A 26,238-nucleotide genomic window follows, 5' to 3' on the forward strand; every position below is an offset into this window, starting at 1 on the left:
AAGGAATGTTCTTTGTTGATCCAGACAGCACTTGAGGCTGGGACTGGTTCCCCCTTAATATGCTCCTATAGGCAACCACAGAACTAGCATGAAGATTTCCTTTGTTCTATGCTGCATCTTCAAAGAAATCTAAATTAACAGCAGCACAAAATATAAACCTATCCTCGATGAGGTCTGGGGAAGTGTATATCCTTTTATTGAGTTCCATGTAGTAAAGACCCTCATTTGCAATTGCAGTCTCCAAGCAAAGTGCTTTGTTGTAGTCAGTGGAGAAGCCTATACTATACATAAAGTGCACAAGGAATTTGCTACGGGTTTTGGACAGAATGAATTGTTAAACTAACACACACTTGTGCTAGTAGATCATGCATATGCCACATAGTTGTCATGTATGTGTTGGAAACCTGCCTTTCACTCAAGCATTTGTACATGAGGCTTTGCAATAAAATGACAGCCTTGTGCTCCACTTGCTTGCTGTCATGCTTGCTGGTACTGATGTCCCTGAGACCAGTGATGTGCCACTTAATACTGTGTGATCTGTACTTTTTTTTTTTTTTTTTCAGGTCTGGCATCAGCTATGGATCACTGATCTTCTACATACTGCAGGACAAAAGCTTTTTCATAAAAATGTAGCAGTTCCAAATGTTGTCTTCATATTACTGTTGACATCAGCACTTCCTTCAGCTTGCTTTGGAAGTGCCATGTCTTTTGTAACTTTTAGGGATATGCACTGTGATTCATTGCTGTGCTAAAAACTACATCCATATCCTAAGGGTCATCTTCAATAAGTGCTCCTCAACCCCATTCAAAGCACTCTTCAACCCCATTTCTTTGTACTTAGCCTCTGTGCTGGCCATCACCACCGCTTTCCCATCCATTGCAACCTCTGTGAGGAGATTTACCAACTCCAGTGAGTCACCCAGTGTGATGCATGGCTAGAAAGGGTTAAACAGCTTGCAGGCTGAATGACCCAGAGCCCATCTTTAAAGCCATGTTAGAAAGGTATGTGAATGATAATTAGGGCCATTCATGCTAAATAGGCTAGAACTTTGAAATGCAAACCTATATTGTTAGAAATAATACTAATTGTGTGTATCTTAGATGCTACTGGTAAACAGACAGTTCTAGTCTGTCACTATAACTATTGATTCAGAGATCAAAAGGGAATATTAACATTTCGATGAATCTTGGGAAAAATAATGTCACTGTCTGTATGTCTCTTTGAAGTTTGTAATAGACTGCCTAATGGATAAATTGCCCTATATTAATTTGTGTAACTAATTACTGGTGGTGTTTAGAAAGCAAAAGGTTACATCAAAAGCCTATTGTTTAACCAGAACTGTGTGGTCAAGTGGATACTAGAACATTGTATAAAAAAACCCTTGGGTCCTGATTCTATCATCTCAGATCTGCTTAAGCTTCATCAGGGGAAGTTTGAGTCCCAAGACTGAGGTCCCAGTTATGCTGGTTTGCCCTGAATATGATATTTGGACATTGGACTATGACCAATTAACTGAATTCTAAAGGAATTCTTTGCAACTACAAAGCTCACTATCTCGGCTATGAATCTGAACCTCAGTGAATTGAACTCATGTCTGTATGTATATTGATCTTTTAACCATACTCTTTCTCTCTTTTCTTTTTTTAATAAATTTTAGTTTAGTTAATAAAAATTGGCTGTAGTGCGTATTTGGGTAAGAGCTGAAACATTCATTAACCTGGGAGGTAATGTGTCTGATCCTTTGGGATTGGTAGAACCTTTTCTTTTATATGATGAAATAAGATTTTCAGAAATCTGCATATTTGACTTGGGTACCTGGATGGAGGCCTGAGGCTGGATCACTTTAAGGGAATTGTGTTGTTTGGACTTCTGAGTAACCAGTAAGGTAATAAAGAAGCTGGTTTATGCTGACTTGGTAAATCTATGTATTGGAATATCCACCAGCTTTTTGGGGTTTGGCTGCCCCATTCTTTGCAGTTCACCCTAATTGAGTGACCATAGCTGGCCTCCACTGGGACCCTGGTCACAACCACTTGCAAGTAGTAAAATCAGTATTTGTTTCTCTTGCTTTTTACTTTTGATGCAACACATTACATGCATTCTTGGTGTAGCCACAGATGTGATATGCAATGTTGCATGTGGGGATATCTTTTGTGTCAATGCACTCACTTCACTTTACTTTCCATGTAATGTTTTCACTGAGTGACTGTTTCATACAGTTTTTCAACTGTCTTATGTTGAAACTGTGCTTAATGGATGCATTTGAGCCTCTGGCTTACCACAGAAGAAGTAGGTGGTCTTCTCAAAACACATGCTATGAGACAGCAAAAGGTGAGTCTTGTGTACAGCTGGCACTTATCCCAGCATCTTCAACTTTTTCCTGTTGCTCGGTGTACTGCCTCTCCTACCTTTCCAAATTCAGTTTTTAGACACACTTCTTATAGCATGTAAGGTGCCACCAAGCGTTGTGTCTAACCAGATCCTCCACGGTGGTCTTCTCCAAAGATTCAGCTATCAGTCGGTACTTTTAACTCTCCATTGATGCCTAAAACTGATCAAGACCAAAATAAAAAAGGGGTGTCAAAATAAGCACTAAGCTAAATGTCTATTGGTCAGTCATGCTTAGACTGCTTTTGTAGGGTGTTAGACATGGAAACATATCCCTACCATATAAGGAAAATTGATTAGTTTCCTATGTGCTGTCTTTGGTCTGTTTGCAGGGTCAAATGGTGAAACTAGATTTCCAGTATTGAAATCCTTAATCATTGTCAAATGCCTGCCATTTAAAGCATGTTCATAGAAGCTCAGCTGCATTTGGTCTGGGCATCTCGTCTATATGGCTGACTTGAGTGTATCTAAGGCCATATTTATGGTCAGCTAAAGCAGTTCACCTGTTCTCATGGTGGCCAGTACAAACAATATAAAGACTCACAGAAGTCAAAACTGAAAGCATGTCACGTTGACCCCAGCAAGTGGAAAGCAACAACTCACGACAGAGCAAGGTGGTAGCAGATTTGTCATGTTACCATTAACCTCTTTGAAGCAAAAAGCATTAACAGAGCAAAGCAAGGATACAACAGCCTGCAATGGTCATGGACAATCTTGTTTGCCCTACATGTAACCATGTTAGCAGTTCTCGCATTTGTCTGACCTCACATATACCTGTTCACCTATACTTTCTGCTGAATCCTCTTGATGTTGTTATGACACTTTATCATCATCATCATCACCACCCTTTTGCTAGCTCTTCCCTCCCTCTTTGTACACCTTCTTTTCTCCATATTTTACTGGTGTGCTGTGATGGGGAGGCTAATATCATGTCATGTCAGATTAAGTTCAGCAGTGGTCTTACTCAACTGAATTTACACTGGGGATAAATGTGGCCCTCTAACTATAGATTTTTATCAAAGTATATGATAGTGGCAAAAAAAACCCACCCTGCAATGAATCAACTATAATACAACGCTGGAAAATCAGTGTAAATATATTAATACCCCTGTCATGAGGATTAAACAGTAATGCTGAGTTAATTGGAAAATTATGTCTGGGAGATTAAATTGGTATGAATGATGGGCAAGAGATGAAAAACTGCTGCTAAACCACAAATTCTCATTAGTAATCCCCTAATGCAGTAGATATGTTGGGAAGTATGAGTCAGCCGTTCAGTAATCAAAATTAAGATGAGTGAAACTTACTTGATCTAAGAGTATTTTCTCATTGGTATTAAGCACCGTTGTCAAGCCATAGCATGAAAGGGTGTGAAGAAAACTTAGCAATGTAGGGAGAGAAGAAAGAGAGAGGGGAACCTAATGACTCTAGCACAAATGTAACTGTGTGACTTCACTGAGGCATGTAAATGAGATCAGAATATGACATTCTTTCTCATGGATTTCTTTACCAATACACACAAAGTATAGATAATTGGCATTTGACCTGACAACCATCTTACCAAGTCTGGTATAACTGAGAACATGTACTGCCCTTGTCTTCATGTGGATTGTAGAAGAATCTAAAGCTACAGATCACATTGTCATACTCTTGTCTGTTTGTGAATATAATAAATTTTCAAAAGAGTTTATTTCTATTAAATTTCCATTCCTGTAATGTTCTAGCCAATGGAAGTCAGTCTTAACACAACAAGCTTCATCATATGGGTTCACTTTTACTGTTGAGTTTCTGGGTTCTTTTCCTTTTCCTCCACTACTGGAGAATACTTTTGCAATGTTTCAGATTCTTCGTTCATTTATCCATTCAGGGGACAAACTTTTTAAAAACTGAAAATTCATCATTAGACATTAAGGCTGCAATTGCTGGTCGAACAACTGTTCTTAGAAACAAAATGCAGTATCTTGAATTACAATATAATTACAAACCAGATAATATTCTTTCCATCTTTTCTTTTCAAATATTCCTGTTCTGAAGATTGAAATGGCAGGCATATTACAGTCTGGCTCATTTCTCTGTTACATGTTAGCTTGGCAACTGCATTAGGCTGGTGAGCTTCTTGAAAGCTCAGATACATTTGAAAAAAGCTATTTTGTCAGAATTTGGAATGGATTTGATAAATGCTTGGTATAAGGCTGGATGAAATGGAATTCTTGAGATGGAAAATGATCCTGCAATTTTAAGCAGCTGTGTCAAAATTCTCTCTGCTGTGTTTGGGCTTGTTATAGAATGAAATACACATCCCAGCTGCTCTTGAAAATGTTCTAGTTCCTTGAGCACTTTTCCACTCATGTGTGACCTATTTGTTCTGTTAAAACTCAGAGGGCTATTGATTAAATACTTGAGCCAGGGGTTTGTTTTTTCTCAAAAATAGATGCCTAATATTAGTCTTCTAAGTCCCTACTTAAGCACCTAAATGAGTGATTTTGTTTGAAAAGAACTCAGCACATGGTTGATGTGAATGGGAGGTGATTGGCACTTTTGAAAATCAGATAATTTATCTAGGTGTCTAAAGATTAAGATAATAAAGATTCCTGAGACCATCAAAAGCACCCATGCTTCAAATCTTGGCCTTGGGATCTATATTAGAAGTGGAAAGAAACCTCACTGCTCGTGATAAGCTTCACTACATTGCTAGGTAGCCACTGAGATGTTTGTAATAACTGAATACTTACCTCATGTGCATGCAGACCTCTGGCCTGGAAGAATCCTCCATTTCATTGCAGACTACCTTAAGAAAAATCAAGCAGTTGTATCATCATTGGGTTAAAATGAAGATCTCTAATTATAGTAATAAAGAATACTATTTTAATCAGAGAAGGATTTTAATCTTCAAAATATTTCTAATTAATTATCACACCAACCCTTGCAATGGTCAAGTATGATTATCCCTATTTACAAATGGGGAAAATGTGACAAGAAAATTAAGTGACTTCCCCAATCTACAGAGTCAGTGTCACACCTGGGATTATAGCTCAGAAATTCCTGGCATCCTGTCATGTGCTCAGACCACTATAACACACTGCTGAGTGAGAAATGCTATACCCTATCACTCCTTCACAATGGCAATCAGCAATAAATGACACAAGAGGGGAACAAGACAGATTTTTTTAAAATAAAAAAACTACTCTAGCTAATCCTGAGTCCTGATATTATTGCCACGTAGAATCTCTGACCCTGGCAAACCAGGTGCCAGCTCTTGCCTAGGCTACAGGCATTAGGTAAGAAGTGACAAACTTATAGCTGGAGACCAGTTAACCTGTATGTTAGTTTAGCTCAAAATAGGTATTCGTTTTATAAGGATGTATTTAGTGTTTAGACTCTATGAAATGCTTGTAAATTGCTGCATGCATTAATCTCACTTGTAAATTCTGTTCCATTTTGCAGCTCTCTTTGCTGTTTGAACTCTGACTGCACTACAGACCCCAAACTAAATTCAGAGATACCATTGGGGTTACTCCTGGGTCTGCACTGAAAGACATTTGAATTGACAGATCACTACAACTTTGTCCCGTTTAGGATCTAGATGGTAACTCATATGTTTGCTTGCTTTAACCTGTAAGTAACTCTCTTATTCCTTTTTCCTAGTTAATAAACTTTTAGATAGCTTATTACAGAATTGGCTACAGGTGTTGTCTTTGGTGTGAGATCTAGGGTACCAACTGATCTGGGGTAAGTGACTGGTCTCTTGGTAATGGAAGCAACCTGAATATTGTGTGATTTTTGTTGTAAGTGATCATTTATCACTAAGTTCAGTTTGTCTGGGTGGCAAGATAGACTGGAGAGTCTCAGGGGACTGTCTGTGACTCCAGGGTAAGACTGTTACTGTGATCCAAGAGTTCACATTTGTTACTGGCTTGGAGAAATCTAATTATAGAACACACCATCAGTTTGGGGTGTCTGCCCTGTTTTTGACAGTCTGTGCTGAGGTAGGCACCCACAGCTGTGAGCCACTCTAGACAGTGTGGCAGAATTAGTGAGTCTGACAGTGGTGAGAATAGAGACAATGAAGAACAAATAGGAAAGCAAAGTAACAGGGATATAGGTGAATGTGCATGCATGTGCCTGGTTGGAAATTCTACAAAAAGAAAATCTCATTTCAATATGCTCATACATGTGTTTTATGGAAATATGCTTATGAGTGTGAATATGATGTAACTGGAATATGCTTTATGCAAAAGGTCTCTTATATGGTATCATAACAAAGGTTATAAACTACTGAATATATTCCTATTTGTATACATGAATTATTCTTGTATCTGAAGCTAGAAATATGAAGTATAACTCTGAGGTCCTATTGTAATTATCGCAAAGTGTGGGCCATTAATAGTGGTTTAGAATCTTGATGGCTCCCATTGACTAGGACAATTGGTTGTACATGGTTTATTTACGTGCAAGTGTTCCTATGTACCTGTGGGCCAACCCAGGAAGAATAGAGACTAGGGGTTTTACAGTGACATGTGACCATGTCACATGATACTGGAATCCATCTTAATCCTTATACTTTTCCATTGATGAGGCGGTGGTGGGGACAAGCACAGACAAAAGATTCCCACCGAATGCCAAAGCTATAAAAGGGGGTGGAGCTGGACAAAAGGAGCTGCCAGTCATGAGAAAACCCCTGCTTACCTGAGATGTCTGCTGGAACTAACAAGGACTGTACCGGGAAAGGATTGGGCCCAAACTAGGAAGGAGTCTAGTCTGTGAAAGAAGCTTATTGGAACATCTCTGAGGGTGAGATATTACCTGTAATCAGTTTATTAATGTATTAGGCTTAGACTTGTGTGTTTTTACTTTATTTTGCTTGGTGACTTACTTTGTTCTGTCTGTTATTACTTGAAACCACTTAAATCCTACTTTTTATACTTAAAAAAAATTCTTTTGTTTATAAATAAACCCAGAGTAAGTGAATAATACTTGGGGGAGCAAACAGCTGTGCATCTCTCTCTATCAGTGTTATAGAGGGCAGACATTTATGAATTTACCCTGTATACGCTTTATACAGAGTAAAATGGATTTATTTGGGGTTTGGATCCCATTGGGGTCTGGGTGCTGGAGACAGGTAACCTGCTGAGCTGTTTTCAATTAAGTCTGCAGTTTAGGGGGCGTGGCCCAGACACTGGGTCTGTGTTGCAGCAGGCTAGCATGTCTGGCTTAACAAGACAGGGTTCTGGAAGTCCCAAGCTGACAGAGAAAATGGGCTCAGAGGTAGTTTCAGCACGTCATGTGACATTCCCAAGGGGGTCTCTGTGACCGAACCCATCACAACATGACAGACCAGGGAATAGTTAACTGCTCCAGAAGTAAACTAATCCATGAGGGGAATTCAGTTTTAAAACTCAATCTAGTGCAGGTTCCATGGAAATAATTTATGTTTAGTTCCTTTAATTTTAATTGTAACACATATTTAATTCGTAACTGGACAGTATCATTAGTGTCAGTCAGTCAGCTGTTGTAGTCATTCGCGATGATGTGGTAGCCTGTTGCAGCCAGAACTATAGCAGTAACTGTATTATGGTCTGGCTTGACTTTTTAAAGAGTGAATCGCCCTATTCAAGGCCAGCTATCTACACAAGTGCTGCCATCTGAGCAACTATAACAAATGAGAGAGTGGCAGAAAAGATGCAAACTAAAATATTCCAAAACTTAAAAAAAAAAAATCAGGAAAGAAGCCTAGGAAGTGTTTTAAATCATAAAAAAATATCTAACAAAAGGAGAAAATTAAGTGTTCTTCTTTATGTGGGGTTTCCCCAGGAAAGGGACAGAAAATTCTGCATCTCTTAAGGAATTTCCTCCCCTTCATTCTGTTGTGCCCACATGAGTTTGCCCGTTATGCAATGATAGAGTGGTCCTTCCCCCCAAATGGAGGAATCTTGAGATCTATATAAATCTGGTAATTTTAGTAATAATGTTTATAATTTCTATGACTATAGCACCTTGGACCCCTAGTCAAAGACCACTGTGCTAGGCACTGCAAACACAGAACAAAAAGGTGGTCCCTGCTTACAGAGTTTACAATCTAAGTCTAAGACAGGAGTTAACAGACGGAAATAGAGAGATTGACTGGGGGGTGGTACAAGGAAACAATCACACAACATTGGTCAGCACGATAGGCAGTAGTCTCAGCACAGCAGCAGCCTGACCATTGTCAAGTTTTTCACAGGCATTACAGCAAAGGAGAATTTAAAGGAGGATTTTGGAGGGGGATAATGAAGTAGCTCTTCAGATGTCCATGAGGAGCTTCTCCCAAGCATGATGGGCACCAGGGGAGAAAGTATAAAGCCTCTGACACCCAGATGCTGGGACTGGATAGCAGGGGATGGGAACTCCCTGCCTCCCCACAAATTCCCCCATTCCCCTTCTAGTGGGAAACTAGTTTGTAGCCAATTACTTCATTTTATCATTCATTTATTGTGTGATGTTATAATGAACTTATATGCTATGTCATATATAATCATTGTATGCTAAACAGATTTAAGTTGGAGAATGCTAGAAGTATAAGATTGGTAAGTATTTAGAAGTGATAAATATACATTAGGTATCTAAGTAAGTAGGCTGAAACGCAAGGCCTACAGGCTGAGGCCTATAAGATTTTAGCCATACTAGGCCTTAGGCTTAAGAAATGCTTGACATAAGTAAGTGACCAAAGAATAACCCGATGCCACAAGATTAGGGGAAAAGATGTGCTAATGGGTGCTATTGTGAAAAATTTACCACAAGATTAATTTTGGATCACAAAATGCCCTAGAGGTACAGGTTATGTGTCAATACTAATGAGAATAAAAAGGAACTATAGACCATAAATGGAGAATGGAGTTCCCCAATATTCTTAGGGGAAACAATACAAATAAGGAAAAAGAGGCTGGACATCTTCATGCACATAGGCAGAGTGTTAGGTGTAGTCAGAATCACAACATAAAAGAGGGCTCCCAGATTGGGTAAAATGAGTTCCCCATGGGAAAACTCCAACAGGAACCAACCCTCTGCTGATCATCAGTTGGCAAGGCATCCATCAAACCTTAAGAATATCATAAAGGATGTGAGTATGACTATATTTGTAACTTGTGCATAGGTCTTTATAGGATTTCTATATGCCTGGGAAATCATAACCTTAATTATAACTTTAATAAAACTTGTAAAATAAACTAGACCTTATACTTGTGAATGTATGTTTGGTCACCATCCTTGGTCTTTTTGTGTTCCTAGACGCTCTAAATCTGAAGCAGATAGCAGAGGTGACTTTCCCTCTGTTAAGCTTGAAACTGTAGCTCGCAGAGCTGAACCCATAGTGGTGTAATATAACATTACTAAATTCATTTTAAATAAATAAAAGATGACTAGTTAGCAGTGTTGCCAATTTAGTCATTTTCCAATACCCCCTGTAAATTCAAACACCCCCTCTAATTTCAGTTATTCCACAAAATAACTGCCCTGTTCTGTTCATTCCTTCTGAAGTACCTGGCATTGGCCAGTGTCAGAAGACAGGATACTGGGCTAGATGGACAATTGGTCTGACCCATTATGGCTGTTCTTATGGTGCTTGTTTGAAAATTTAGCAAGTGGGTGATGGAGGCTGGTAACATGGACTGACTGAAGGCCGGAGTGAAACTTTTGTTACTGAAAAAGTAATGATAGTTTAGGGGAGGGATAGACCATGAAAGGCCTTAAAAGTGAAGGCAAGTCGCTTATGTTTCATGCCATAGAGCAGTGATTCTCAATCAGGGGTATAGCCCTGGGAGTACACAGAGGTTTTCCAGTGGGTACATCAGCTCATCTAGATATTTGCATAGTTGTACAACAGGCTACATAAAAAGCACTAGCAAAGTCAGTACAATCTAAAATTTCATACAGACAACGAATTGTTTATACAGCTTTATATACTATACACTGAAATGTAAGTACAATATTTATATTTCAATAGATTTATTTTATAACTATATGGTAAAATGAGAAAGTGAGCAATTTTTCAGTAGTGTGTGCAGCAGCAAGTAGTTTTTAAGTGAGATGAAACTTGTGGGTACACAAGACAAACTGGACTCCTGAAAGGGGTACAGTAGTCTGGAAAGGTTGAGAGCCACTACCATAGAGAAAGAGGAACCAGTGGAGGACTGCAAAGAGAAGGGTGACATTATGAAAATGATGGGCTAGGACAATGATCTTTGCAGTAGTTTTCTGAAGGGCTGTGAGCTGGGCCAGACTGCCAAAGAGAAGGATGTGGCAATAACTGGGATGTTAGGTGACACCCTGCATGAGAATTTTAGCTGTGTGGATGGATAGGAAACACCATTCATAGAGACATTATGCAGAAAGAATTAGCAAGGTTTAGACAAAGCCTGGATGTGAGGCCCTACAGAGAGGACAGTCAAAGATGACACTCAGGTTACAGGCTGAGTGACAGGCAGGATGGTGTCCGTAGTGATCAAGCATCAGGCAGGATGGTGATCAACTCCGTAGTGAGCTTCAGCAGGTGGCTAGGCATCTGTGAGGAGATGTCACTCTTGCCGTCCCTGTGCCCCTCTTCAGGTCTTCCAGTGGATCTCTGTTCATCTTGTATAACTTTTTATAAGAGCCAGGCAGTCCCTGGCTGCCTCCCTATGCAGCAGCATAGTAGTAACAGACTTTCCTCTTCTGCAGCTATTAATATTAAGATATCACAAAATAATAATAAAAACTAAGCAGATCAAGGGATATTCTTACATATAAACAATGGAATCGACCAGAGAATGTAGATTATAGAGAACTCCTGCATTTGTGTCTTCCAGTTTTAAATTACTCAAATAAAAGTGCTTTTACCACTTCTCTTGGGAGTCTGTTCCAAAAATGAATAGATGCTACCTGTCCATTCACTTGTCCTGATTCTCAGCCTACATTTACCTTTGCTTAGTGTCAGGCCATTATTCTCAGTTACACTGGAAGTGGTTACAAAAGAGAACTTTAGAAAAAAAAATCAAGGGTTGCTTAAAAGGCGTGATAGACTATTAGTGGAAAATACACTTTTTTGTTAGCTCATGCTGGGAACTTTTTATCTTTTGAAACTTCATAGTGTTACTTGGAAGAAAATGTGTTCATTTTCCCCTTCGATAACCTAAATCACACAAAAGCAGGATTTACACCCTTCACCATCATTTCTGAGAGAGAAAGAGAATCAGGGATTGTCCCAGATTCACAAAGTTTTGCACTCAGGAATAGTTTGCATTGGTTTATATCCGAATGTTGCACAAGTTTCATGGTTAGAGCTGCATTTTGGACCCCTTTGGGCTCTCTTGAATGCACCCTTCAGGTGACAGGCCTGGCTTCTTTCAGCTCTCTCAAGAGTGGAACTCCACAGTTCAATTACTCTTACTGGATCTGTGGGTTGCAGCCCCCCTTATTTCCCAGTTGTATAAATACAACAGATCCACCTGTACTTATCACCTGAAAAAAATCTTCTCCGTTGGGAGCCCGTGATCAATGGCCAATTAAAGGAACTCAAAACTAGGGCTGGCCAGAAAACAGGAATTCTGTTTTAGGACAAAATTCAAAGTTTTTTCATTTGTTTTCGTTCTTCATTGGGACAAAACAGAGACCTTTTTGAAACTTTTCAGGATAAACTAGAGTGGTATCTACTTACCCGGCCCAGAATAGCCCATAGCCCTGTAGTTAGAGCATTCATCTGGGATTTGAGGAAACCCAGGCTCAAGTCCCTGCTCTGTCTGATTCAGTGTAAGGACTGGAACCTGCCTCTTCCACACCCAAATGAGTGCCCTGACTCCTGGACTACTGAGGTAGTCTCTCTCTTTTGTTTAGACCAGAAATTCCATCCTGGGCCGGAGAAACCTTCCCAACAAAAAAGTTGCCCAAACATTACATTTCCACAAAAAGTTTCAGTTTTGACAAATCAGCATTTTCTGACATAAAAACATGTTGTCAAAAAATTCCTGACTAGCTGTATTCAAACCAATTGTAGCAAAACAAACAGAGACAAGGGATAAATCAACAAAAGACCTGCACATCTAGGTCTTACTTATCTCTCCTGCCCACCCCACTTTTTTTTTTTTTGCCGGTTTCGGTAAGTTCCAGTCAGCCCAGGTTGGGAGAAACTTCTGGGCTGGGAGTAACCGACTGTGCTGTTGCCTCCTCTGTGTCTCCCTGCACAGCTGCTGACTTTTGTTGTTGCTGGTGAGTGCTTCTGAAGAGGTGTGTGTGTGCGTTTGAGAGGGGGTCACTCTGCCAGTTTTGGGGGGAGGCTATTTTCATATATTTATATACTTCTTTCATATTCTAGTTATTGAATGTGTCTATTATTGGTATCTTTACTATTTTAATAATGATTCAGTTGTTATGAACTACATAATTACATCATCATGAATTACAGTATATTAAAATCATTGCAATCACCTACAAGCTGTCTTCACTAATGTCCCAGTTTAAAGACATTATGTCTCACTGTAGCTTTTTGGATGAAACTATCAGCAATCTTATTTACATCTCAGTTCCCTGGTATTGTTTTGATGCACGTTAAGGACAACTACAGCATTCAGTTGCGTCTCTCCTATTTGTGAATAAATTGAACTGTCTTGTCAAGCTTGAACGAAATAGAAGTATTGCAACTGTTAGGCCTCAAACTTCTGTATACTTCAAAATGTAAGCCTTGCAAAAACAAAGCTTAAGCTTGTGGCTTGTGGTCAGGATGCCCTGCAACCAGATAACAATTTATGCTGACTCCTATGTACTTATCAGCCCCAAATTACCCACATTCAAGATCTAATTGGCTACTGAAAATAAATAGGCCTCAATTATACGAACAACTAACAATTGGACATAAAAATTAAATATGCATCTGTCATAAATATAAAGGGAAGTGTAAACCCCTTTAAAATCCCTCCTGGCCAGAGGAAAAATCCTCTCACCTGTAAAGGGTTAAGAAGCTAAAGGTAACCTCGCTGGCACCTGACCAAAATGACCAATGAGGAGACAAGATACTTTCAAAAGCTGCGAGCAGGGAGAAAAACAAAGGGTCTGTGTCTGTCTGTGTGATGCTTTTGCCGGAGACAGAATAGGAATGGAGTCTTAGAACTTAGTAAGTAATCTAGCTAGGTATGTGTTAGATTATGATTTCTTTAAATGGCTGAGAAAATAGCTGTGCTGAATAGAATGAATATTCCTGTCTGTGTGTCTTTTTTGTAACTTAAGGTTTTGCCTAGAGGGATTCTCTATGTTTTGAATCTAATTACCCTGTAAGGTATCTACCATCCTGATTTTACAGAGATGATTCTTTTTTACTTCTATTAAAAGTCTTCTTGTAAGAAAACTGAATGCTTTTTCATTGTTCTAAGATCCAAGGGTTTGGGTCTGTGTTCACCTATGCAAATTGGTGAGGATTTTTACCAAACCTTCGCCAGGAAGTAGGGTGCAAGGGTTTGGAGGATTTGCGGGGGGAAGATGTTTCCAAACTACGTTTTTTTCAGGAACCAGATAAAGTTTGGTGGTGGCAGTGGAAGTCCAAAGGTAAAATAGTTTGTACCTTGGATAAGCTTAGGAGGTTTTCATGCAGGTCCTCACATCTGTACCCTAGAGTTCAGAGTGGGGAAGGAACCTTGACAGCATCCATTATACAACTAGGGCAACCACATAAACAGTGTGACCCACCCTGATTGGTTGGTCTGTTCTAAAACACGGCCGTCAGACCAGTTAAAAAGAACGAAGGCATGGGACTGTGTATGTGTGTTTTTGGTATCCACACCCCTTGAACCGAAGGGACATGCACTTCCCGACTGTCTGTACCTGGCCAGTGCGGAAAGCAGCCGACGGAAGGGTAACGTATTTTCGGACGAATGTAGTGTAAGTCTATGGAGTAAAGAAGTCTAGTCGCTTGAGCCGAATTGATCATAGTTGTATCGATACTGTAGCATAAAATCAATAGTAGGTGGCTGATGCAGAATAGCTTGGCATGTATTGTGCTTGTCTTTCAAGTAGCCTGAGCGGATGCATGTAGTGCTGTCGTTCATTAGCTCCTTATACGTATAGTTGTGTTGCCTTTGAAATATTTTGTCACCAGAAATATAAAATTGGTGAATAAGAGCTTTACTTATGCTTGTCTTCGGGGCTTTCACTATGCCTGCCAGGACCAGCATATGTAGAGTCACTGTTCAGGAACTCGCAAATGGTCCACAATATTACATGTACTTGTGTTTGTCTTCAATATAATCTGCCTTTTGTATTAATTCTTATCGGTGCTGGTCTTTGCTTTTCCTTCTTTTATTTTGTTTATGCTGTTATTATAGTCGAAAATCATTAAAAGCCTTTCTTGAGGAATAATTAGTAGTTCTTACTTATTTTATACAGACATCACTTAACCTCATTACATCTGTGTTGGGTGGTGGGAAGTAGCGAACACCCTGAGGTGAAATAGGACCCTGCGGCGTACCTCCTTCTTCCTTTATCTCCGCATGGTGTGAGAAGTGGGATCATAAAATCTGGGATAAGGGGATGCAGTCAGACACTTAACCCATCTGCCCTGAAACCCATAAGCCTCTAAAGACTCTGCCACATAGTTTACCTTTTGTGCCATTCCTTTGATCCACAGTGATAATGTCAGCGTCAGCATAAGTTATAAAAATTGTCTTGTGCTGGGGTTTATCTTGTCACTGTAAATTTACAATTATCCCCAGGTATTAAGTTCTTTAGCAGTTCCACAATTGTATGGTTTTATTTCCCCCCGTGGTATTTGAAGATTAGCTAAATGAGTTTATGGTCCGATCCAGAATTAATTTCCGCCTGGATTTTTTCTGGCCTTTGTTTTTTGTTTGCTATTGGAGTGATTTGTTATCTTCCTTAAAATGTAAAGTATTGCAAACTATAACCATGACTGCTAAATGGTTAAGACAACATGCCACAAAATTGGCGGGGCAAGTAACAGTAACAAGGAAGGAGTTAAAAAAAAATCAAAAGAAGCTACACAGCCCAGGAATGCTCCCACCCGCCTTGCAGGGTGGCAAGCAGCCCAAAGACAGCCATCACAGAAAAAGAATAAAACATTGAAAACAGCTGCAAGGAACCTACAAAAAATACATGCGTCGTCCCCTATTTTAAATATTTTTGGTAAACAGCAGGCTTCAGGGAGCTACCCTGTGCCTGAAAAATGGGGACAGAAATGGAAAAAGGTGGCCCTAGCAAAATTAAAAGATGAAACTGGGTCCACTGCATTGCAACCAGCACCTTATAATAAAAGCCAGGTTCTGGTTACACTTAAACTGAGACCTAGATTGGTGGCTGTCAAAACGGGACAAGTAAGTGCACAAATGGAAAAAGTAGCACACAATACTTTCACTGAATTGGTAAATCAAATGAAGCAAAAAATGGAGCAGTTCACAGAGCACATTAGGAGACAGGAGCTGTGACTCAATCGCAGGGAAGTGAATAGAAAAGAATTTCAAAGCAAAAAACCAAAATTAAGTGGGTTAACACCTAAAATCGGTGCATTAAGACAATGAGTTGCCCCAAAACAGTTAACTACAGCCAAAAAAACCACTCCTGCCATCCATTTGGCATGCACACAAAAGCAACAGTCACTGGGGGAACAAATTCAGGTTTTACAAGAGTATGTAACTACCCCCACTCTCCTCGCAAAGACAGGATAAAAATCAGGGGCGCAGTTCCCAACTGTGCAGGTTCCCAACTATTTTGACCCACGGAACCACACTCCGCACTCATATCTAAAAATATAACCTTCTTTCTCAAATATTTTTACATACCTGTTAAGTTTTGTCCTTTATATGCTTTCTCAGTTTGCTAAACTCGCTGCTGCCGCCTGTACTTCCATCTCACTACCTTCCTAGGTTGCTCTTCACCCCCATTTCCCCCGCCTCTCCTCACTTTGGCTCTCTCTCTCTTTATTTTAAAAGTTAAAAGTTATAGTTTTTACAGAAACCTCCAAAGGATAAAGCAATTAAAAACAGAACAAAACAACAAACAAAGAGAAAACAAGGTAAAAACTTGACATACATCCACTAAATTAATTATTTTAACCCTTCAGGAATGCAACAGCTGGAATTATTTCTAATTTTCTTAAAGATATGGTTGCCAAGCAGCAAAAATGCACACTCTTTTCTTATTTCCATATAGCAAAGTTTTAAAATAATGTTAAATATGAAGTAATAAAAAATGCCTTAAGTTACTAAATTAATACAGCAAATTTTGCAAGTAATTCTATTAATTTTATCAATTTTTATTAAAAGTTTTAAATAACAAGGTAATAACGTCCTTATTTAGATGTTTAACCCTTTTGTTTATTTTGTATTTTTGTTTGCCTTATTTTGTATAGTTATAAATAGAATTCTGGCACCATTTGTTTTTAATTGTAAGTTTGTCCTCTATGTCATGTGTGTTGTATGTTGTGTGTCACTTGACTATTTTTATTTTGTTGCAACAAAAGTCAATTTTATACCCTTTTAAAAATATATGTATATGTGGTACCATACTATTTTAAGATCATGGTTGGGGTATAATCATAGTATTATTAGCACCAATTTTTTGTGCAAAGTTCAAAAAGTTTTCAGTTACAAATATATGTACATATATTTCTGCCTCAACAAATAATACAATTGCAAAGAAAAGAATTCTCTTTTATCAACCACAGTTTGTTTTGTTTTTTAATTTTTAAAAAAAATGTTATTCAAAGAAAAAATGTAAGGGAAAACCTCAATATTAAGGTAAAGATAATATTAACAAAATGTCAATTTCCTGTGTGGGCTTTTTATAAACTTATTTGCACTTTTGAATATAGTTATAAGAATGTAATAGCAAAATGTTTTAAAATAACAATTTATGTATAAAGCTAACCAAACAATTTCAATAGGTTTCCACCCTTTGGCTCCCAAACATAACAAAGCATCATGAAAGTTTAATACCCTCAAAGTATTTGCATGCACCTATATTTAAAATTTATTTTGGTTTAATTTTATAGTTGGTTTAATTTTATACGCTTTTGTTATGTTATGTTAATGGGAAGCAATGGTTGTTAAAGCTTGTGCTTCTAAACAGTTAACAAAAGTGAAGTTCGTATCACCAGAAAATTAACTCTAAAAGGCTTGTTAAAATTATATTACTGACTCTTTTGCTGAAACAAAATGTTCAGCAAGGGAAAGCAATACACCTTCTCATGGAAGATTGTGAGCATTTATTTTAGCTGTTAAGCATTACCTTTAGTATAAAATATTAGTAATGCACCTCAAATAAAAATGAATGGCTACACAACAATTGCAAAAAGTATATCTTGTGTTATAAAAGACTTGGTTCCTATTACATTGTAAACACATTAAATTAATCTGTGTATTAAATTTGGGTCACTAAAAACAAATGAAATGCAAAAAACCAAAAAAACCCAAACTTGATTATGTTAAATAACTAGCTATTTAAGTTGCATCCCATAGACTAAAGACACCCGAAGATATCACACCACAAAAATACCGGATGATATCAGTATACAGTAAAGAAACCCCCATGCATCAAGAAAAGAAAAATGAAGTGCTTTATAAATAAAAGACTGGTCAAATACACCTCTGTTTACCATATATGGACAATTAAGTTAACAACCAGCTAAAAACCACTAGCTGAACCAGGATAAATGGTCATTTAATTTCAACTTTGGTTACTCTGTAAAAACAACTGCATTATTGCTGTACAACATTTACAATGTGCATAGCCTTGCTGAACTGTTTAACCAACACGCAAGTAAAAAACAACAAATAAATGGCAGCAAACAACATAAAGGCAAGGAAAAAACAAATTAGTAAAGAAATTAAGTTACACAGCAACTACAAATTGGGTAAACAAATTCCTTGTTAGTACCATTCATAATTTGGGTTACTAACACTGCATCCTAACTAAGGCACATGTTATTCAAAACAACATGTTCAGTGTCTGCCCTATCAGTTTTGTTCAGTGTCTGGGTACCAATACTAATCCTGACACAGCAATATTTGAAAAATTGGTTACTGTCCATTCAGTGGGTTTTCTTAAAAACAACTGGATCTATGGCAACTACTGGTGTATCACGGGCAGTGCAATCAATGGAACAAAGAAGCTAGCAGTTCCTATTTCCTGCACAGTGAAGCTTACCAAAGGGTAACAACCAGCAGTAAGGGTAATCTATAACATGAATGGACAGTACTGTTGTCACTACTCCAAATTGTTATGCACTACGTAATTACATTATCATGAATTACAGTATATTAAAATCATTGCAATCACCTACAAGCTGTCTTCACTAATGTCCCAGTTTAAAGACATTATGTCTCACTGTAGCTTTCTGGATGAAACTATCAGCAATCATATTTACATCTCAGTTCCCTGGTATTGTTTTGATGCAAGTTAAGGACAGCTACAGTATTAGTAGTTCTTACTTATTTTATACGGACACCACTTAACCTCATTACATCTGTGTTGGGTAGTTGGAAGTAGCGAACACCCCGGGGTGAAATAGGGCACCGAGGCTTGCCTCCTTCTTCCTTTATCTCCGCACTGTCGATGACTAGAGATAATTTTTAAGTCTTCTGAAGCTGGAGAATGAATTCAGGATGATACAGGCATGGTGAGAAGGAGTCTTATGAGTTTGTAGTACTCTGGAAACATAGTGCTTCCAGAATACTGCAAATGACTCCAAGGTCTCATTCTTGATGGGTAACGGCTAATTTAGGCACCATCATTTTGTATGTATAGTTGGGATTATATTTTGCCATGTGCATTGCTTTGCATTTAACATTGAATTTCATCTGCCATTTTGTTGCCAAGTCACCCAGTTTTGTGATATCTCTTTGTAACTCTTTGCAGTCTACTTGGGACTTAAGTAGCTTGAGTAATTTTGTATCATCTGCAAACTTTGTTGTGATAAGTTGGATCACAGGACCCCCTTTGGGACTGCCACCTGATGTGCCTACACTACCTCTGAGCCTGTTTTCCCTGCCAGCTTCGGACTTCAGTCCCCTGCCTGGTTTGAGCCAGACATGCTTGTCTGCTGCAAACACAGAGCCAAGTCTGAACCACGTCCCACACAAGCTGCAGGCTTAACTGAAAACAGCTTAAGAAGTGCTCCTGTCTCCAGCACTCAGATACCCAAGTTCCAATGGGGTCCAAACCCCAAATAAATCTGTTTTACCCTGTATAAGGCTTATACAGGATAAACTCATAAATTGTTCACCCTCTATAACACTGATGGAGAGATATGCACAGCTGTTTTCCCCCACCAGGTATTAATACATACTCTGGATTAATAAATAAGTAAAAAGTGATTTTATTAAATACAAAAGTAGGATTTAAGTGGTTCCAAGTAATAACAGACAGAACAAAGTGAATTACCAAGCAAAATAAAATAAAACACGCAAGTCTAAGCCTAATACAGTAAGAAAACTGAATACAGGTAAATTTCACCCTCAGAGATGTTTCAATAGGCTATTTTTCACAGACTGGATGCCTTCCTAGTCTGGGCCCAATCCTTTCCCCTGGTACAGTCGTTGTTCCAGCTCAGTGGTAGCTAGCCCCCTTTGTTCTGTTCCACTCCCTTATATAGCTTTTGTACAAGGCAGGAATCCTTTGTCCATTTCTGGGTTCCCACCCCTCCTTCTAAATGGAAAAGCACCAGGTTAAAGATGGATTCCAGTTCAGGTGACATGATCACATGTCACTGTAAGACTTCATTACCCACTTGCCAGCACACAGGTATACAGGAAGACTTACAAGTAAACAGAGCCATCTACAACCATTTGTCCTGGTTAATGGGAGCCATCAAGATTCCAAGTCACCATTAATGGCCCACACTTTGCATAATTACAATAGGACCTCTTAGCTATATTCCATATTTCTAGTTTCAGATACAAGAGTGATACATTTATACAAATAGGATGAATACATGCAGAAGTACATAACTTTTGCACAGATATGTTACATGGCATATCTAGCATAAAACATATTCCAGTTATGTCATATTTACATTCATAAGCATATTTCTATAAAGCATTATGGGTGCAACATCACATTTGCCACCTCGCTGTTTACCCCTTTTTGCAGATAATTTATGAATATGTTGAACAGCACTGGTTCCAGACTAGTATAAGCCCGTCAGAGGACACCACTATTTACTTCTACATATTTTAACTGGAGTTCCTGGGAATGCTTTCAAGATCATCTAACCATCCTTAATTTAATTTAATGACATGACTTTTGTTATCTTAATCACCCTCCCTCCGTTTATAAACAAACTCCCTGCCCAAAGGGCAGAAGTTGTTAGCAGCACAGAACTCATCACATTCCACACTCAAGTTCCGACTCCTGGGTGTCCCACTATTCCCCTCCCCCTCCCCCGGGGGCGTGCTTGAGCCCTGGAGCACCCATGAAGTCAGCGCCTGTGTCTCCCTGTCAGAATTCCTCCCAGTAGCTGGTGCCCACTCACCCCAACCCTCCTCTCTAGAACAAGGTTCTTAACTGTTTATGGTCCTTTTTGATCTCTAGGCTCTGGCCTTGCCAAAAGGCCTTGTCAAAACATATGTATAATTTTGTGGGTGCCTGGAAAACAGCCTCTTCCAAGTTAGTAGCCTAGCTATTTTATCTTAACCTCTTCAAAGCTGTTGATTCCAGGTGTCTGATCTCTACTAGAGTTTTGTTTCCTCTTTGCTATTCCTAACAGCCCCTTTGATTTAACTCTGTGTAGTTAGTCAGACTAATATCAAGAAAGTAAACTGAGAAACATATCATATTCTGTACATACAAAATGGTATTATCTCCATTATTCTCCATAGCCAGTGTGTGCAGATCCATGATCAGACTGGGCTCTATTGATATCCATTTAAAATGAGTAACATCTTGGGCCTCAGACTGACAGTTTTTATTATAATTTAAAAATAAATATCAGGGAATATAAATGTTAATCTCATCTATATGATAGCTTTTAAATGCATTAAACTATTGTTCCATCTCTCTTTAACTTGGTTTTATGTCCATTTCCAGTTCTTCCACATTGAAAATAGGTAATTTTTTTTTAAAGGGCTCTTATAAGAAAAGAAACCTTTTATCAATACTCTTCAGAAGCCCACATAGATTATATCTACTCTCTGACTATTTTAAAGTAACTGGCATTTCCCCACAACTCTTGATAAAGTGTGCTATTGTGATTGTGACGGTTTAGGTCACAGAGACCCTCTTGGGACTGCCACCTGATGTACTGAGACTACTTCTGAGCCCATTTTCTCTGCTAATTTGGGCGTCCAGAACCCTGCCTTGTCAAGCCAGACATGCCAGTCTGCTCCAACACAGACCCAGGGTCTGAACCACGTGCCCCAAAGCTGCAGACTTAATTGAAAACAGCTTAAGAAGTGCTCCTGTCTCTAGCACCCAGACACCCAGCTTCCAATGGGATCCAAACCAATCCATTTTACTCTGTATAAAGCTTATACAGGGTAAACTCATAAATTGTCCTCCCTCTGTAACACTGATGGAGAGATATGCAGAGCTGTTTACTCCCCCAGGTACTAATTACTTACTCTGGGTCCAGCAATCACTCACATCCACGTAGTTACTGTCCTCTGTTCCAGTTTCTTTCAGACAGCTCTTGACCTGGTGCAACCATAGGACCCTGGTTGCAACAATAATCTTTACAGTCACAGTTCATGTCAATAACATCACAGTGATTTCTATGAAAAAATAATTGATAATCCTGTGTGTTTGTATTGAAGGACAGACATAATCAGACTGTTTTTCCTGTGTTATTTTCCATGCAGCAAAAATAAATAAATAAATCATTAGCCCATTATCTGAGGGCCTATTATTATAAAACAAAATATTGATTCATCACTTAACCATAGTAATTCAAGGAGTCACTGCTTCACAGGAAAAAATCCCCCAATCCTGTAAGAATGGCCTAAATTCTTTGTTCCTAGATGCATACATTTATATTTAGCCATAATAAAGTGCATATTGTTTACTTGCACCCACTTACTAAGCAATCCGTACCGCTCGGTATCAGTGACCTGTTCTCTTCATTATTTACCTCTCTCCCAATTTTGGGTCATCTACAAACATGATGATTTTATGTTTTCTTCTAGGTCATCGATAAAAATGTTAAATAGCATAGGGCCAAGAACCAGTCCCTGTGGGACCCCACTAGAAACACACCTGTTCGATGGTGATTCCCTGTTGACAATTACATTTTGAGACCTATCAGTCAGCCAGCTTTTAATCTATTTAAACTGTGCCATGTTAATTTTATATTTTTCTATGTTTCATGCAGTACTGAGTCAAATGCATTTCAGACATCGAAGTATATTACATCAATATCAACCAAATTTATAATCTCAACAAAAAAAATATCAAGTTACTTTGACAGGATCTATTTTCCATAAACCCATGTTTATTGGCATTAATTATATTACCCTCCTTTAATTCTTTATGAATTATGCCCTGTATCAGTTGGTCCATTATCTTGCCCAGAATCGATGTAAGACTGACAGACCTATTATTATCCAGGTCATCCTGTTTATCCTTATTAAATATTGGCACAACAATAGCTTTCGTTCTTATTTCTAGAACTTCCCCAGTATGCCAAGACTTATTGAAAATCAACATTATTGGGACAGCAAGCTCCTCAGCCAGCTCTGGTCATGGATTTTGGATTTTAATTTGCACTAGTGTTGATAGGTTCCACCACAATTTTTCCTTTTACCGAGATGTATAAGCAGCATTAGGCATCTTAAGACCAGATGTACTAGCTCGACAGAGTTTTTCCAAAGAATTAATGAAAATGTTAAATGTCAGATGGGTTTTCCGTGCTACTCTACTCATTGATGGCATACACCATAATTCCTTTTATGCTATTCATGTACAACTTTACTACAGAACCATCATAATAACAATATGCAAAATCTTATTGAAGTCCAATGGCCATTATGTGATGAGATGTCTTTTACCCAAGAAACTAAGAGTATGATGTATGGAATTATTGGGCGAGAATTTGTACCACAGAGGCAAACACTATCCCCATAGGGATCAATTAGGAAGTAGCTCATTAAAGCGAGAAGAGGTAAGCCCACCTGCAGGAAGATAAGGACTGAAGATTAGAAGGTTTTTTGCAGAGACAGAACACCTAAGGTTGAGTTTGCACTGCCTGGGATGTTCTGATGTGGTACAGTATGTTTGAAAATGTTCTTTTATGTATTGCCTCTTTTGTAAATAAATCATTTTGAAGCAGAACTCTTGTTTCTGTTCTGATTTTATTCAAAGCACTTTCATTATATCAGGCCCCACATTTATAAATAAAGAGAGGAGCATGCAGCAAAGGCCAGCAATGTAAAAGTGTTGTAATGCTTACCTTTGCAGCCAACCCCCCATCCCTAAATCCTGGGCCTGATTTATGCAAGACTGCTCCAAAAGACGCTGTAAATTACCCTAGCTGGCAATGGGCTCAAGGAACTGCAGTTATTAATCAGCTCAGTAAAGCATAGACCTGACCATGCACCCTTTCCCTTCTCCACACCCTACCTTGGAGTGATCTCCAGAGGCTATACCAATTTTATGGCCCAATTCCACTGGCAGCATGACCCAAAGCAGAAAATTAGAATTATATATAAGCCTTCAGCATCAGTGGCAAAGCCAGATTTTGCATTTGGGGGTGGGGACAATGGGTCATGTATGGTGCCATTTCAATTATATCTATTGGTTTGCTAATTTCATACATTATCATGACTATGTATTCTGACTATGTGATCCTGTTTGCCATGCCACAACACTGGGCTAGTTTCAGTGCGGGGTGGAGGTGCTGCTGCAGGTGGTGGGTGCTTGAAAAGACACCACACATACCCCTAAAGGCTGCTGGGGGGGCCTTCACCACACTGTACGGCTATTAGCTTTGCCACTGTACAACATATGCAGGCTCAGTCTCTTGAGGGGGAAGGGAATCTTGGTGAGATTCAAGCTTCAAAAACACATCATCACTTTGCTGCATCCCCACACAGTGTCTCCGTATTGACAAATGTTTTTCAATAACCTGTCAAAATCTCTCCAAAGAGAAACACTGTCACTGCCACATAAGTATGTAAAATGACAAAACGAGACCATAAAGAGTGACTAAGATAATATAAGGCCATCCATGATATTGGGATAATAAAAATTAATGTTTGAAACTCTTCCACCATTACGGATCCTTTCATAATGCAACACTTTACAAATACTGTTCTTAATAAAGACTCTTGGGAAAGCATGTCCTCTCTGGGCCCATAGAGAGCCCTGCTTGCAGTGGAACCACTGTAATTCTGCTGTGCAGCAGTGATAGAAGGACAAGATTCAGATAAACAACACAAAGCATCCACACCCCATCTCTGCCCTTGGGGTCAGCACGCGGAGGGCTCTGGTGCATTAAATGTAGCAAGCTTTAGGTGCACAGGGCAGGCCAAGGGCTCCGTAATTACATTTCACTTTGTATAGTTCTATGGGCTGTGTTATATGGTAGGTCAGACTAGATTATCATAATGGTCCTTTCTGCCTCAAAATCTATGAAATTATAGGTCATTACCTCCCCCTAGAACATGGGTGCAGCAGCAGCAATCTTAATACTGATGTAGAAGCAACATAATAGGAAGACTTCCTCCTTTTCCACCTTTTTTCTTACTGAGGTTTGATTCGATAGATGGGGTGGATTTAACCCTGAAAATGCCAGGCTATAAAAAAAACTCATTAGTAAAATTCTGTACACATAAACCTAAGCTGATGTATTGAAATCTATAAAGTAGGCCAGTTGGCACCAGCTGAGGTTCTAGTCCAAGCTTATTTCTAGTCTGTTCCTTTAGTGCTCACTCAGATAAAATTCCCATTGACTTCCCAAGGGACCCACTTCATCTTGCAACAAAGTTAACCTAAAACATATATATATAAAAAAAGCTTCTGATAAAGGTGTTTGATAGCTGCAAATAAATTATTTCTTTTTTCAAAAATGTGGTGTAGAATTTACCAATCATTTACATAAAATTATATTTTTATTAAACAGGATTTTAACGAAGTAGGTTTTTGTCAATTTAATCCTCCTATATTTTCAATCAATTCTCTCTTCTGGATGCTTCTAGCTAGTGGTGGGTGTTCCCTAGAGCTGAGCCCTGTTGGTGCCTCTCATTATCATTAATTAGTGTGCTGCCTCAGAAGTGCTCAGTCACTAAGAATATCACTCCTCATTTATTTTGTGCTCACTGAGGGCATGTAATTCTGCTGAAGGACCCTGAGGCACAGAATAACACCCCCAAATCTGGATAATTACAAATCCCAGTTTCAGTCTGTCCAACAGAGTCAAGAATTGACTTCTAACATTTCAGCAGCTGCACTGCCTTATAAGGACCATATTTAAAGTTATCATAAGCAATGCTGTCCAGCATGGTCATGTAATCTTCCCATAACTGTTCCCAAAACCTGTCTAGTCAGAATACACCAACTTCCTAATAAATCAAACTAGACAGGATTTCTAGTCTATAATTTATTAGCCATCCATTTTAGCACAGTACAGAATATCATATTGCTCAATGAGTAGCACTATTCCTCTTCAGAGTCAGAATGTTATGGGGTCAAGGTCCATTTAAGGAACAAAAGGTTAAATAAAGGAAAAATATCTGGCTGGTGAGATATATTAGACTAAGAAATTGTCTCCCAAGAGAAGTGGTGAAATCATTTGGCTGGATACTGCCGGGTTCAGTCTCACATTGGCAGGATGGCAGAGATGGTCTAACAGCTCTCTTCCATTATTTAAATACCACCGTCTACTTTACTTTACACCTTCTTATGATCTT

At 38.8% G+C, this 26,238-nt stretch overlaps 1 long non-coding RNA gene across 1 annotated transcript; it reads left to right on the forward strand.

The window, feature by feature from the left end:
• The first annotated feature begins 5,624 nt into the window (after positions 1–5,624).
• Positions 5,625–25,136, forward strand: LOC122462275. The gene is made up of 3 exons (XR_006284745.1): positions 5,625–5,819; positions 7,186–7,194; positions 25,125–25,136. It is a non-coding gene; the product is annotated as an uncharacterized LOC122462275 (long non-coding RNA).
• Positions 25,137–26,238: the final 1,102 nt, after the last annotated feature.

This window comes from Chelonia mydas, chromosome 1 (assembly GCF_015237465.2).
Source record: "Chelonia mydas isolate rCheMyd1 chromosome 1, rCheMyd1.pri.v2, whole genome shotgun sequence".
Classification (NCBI taxonomy): Eukaryota; Metazoa; Chordata; order Testudines; family Cheloniidae; genus Chelonia; species Chelonia mydas.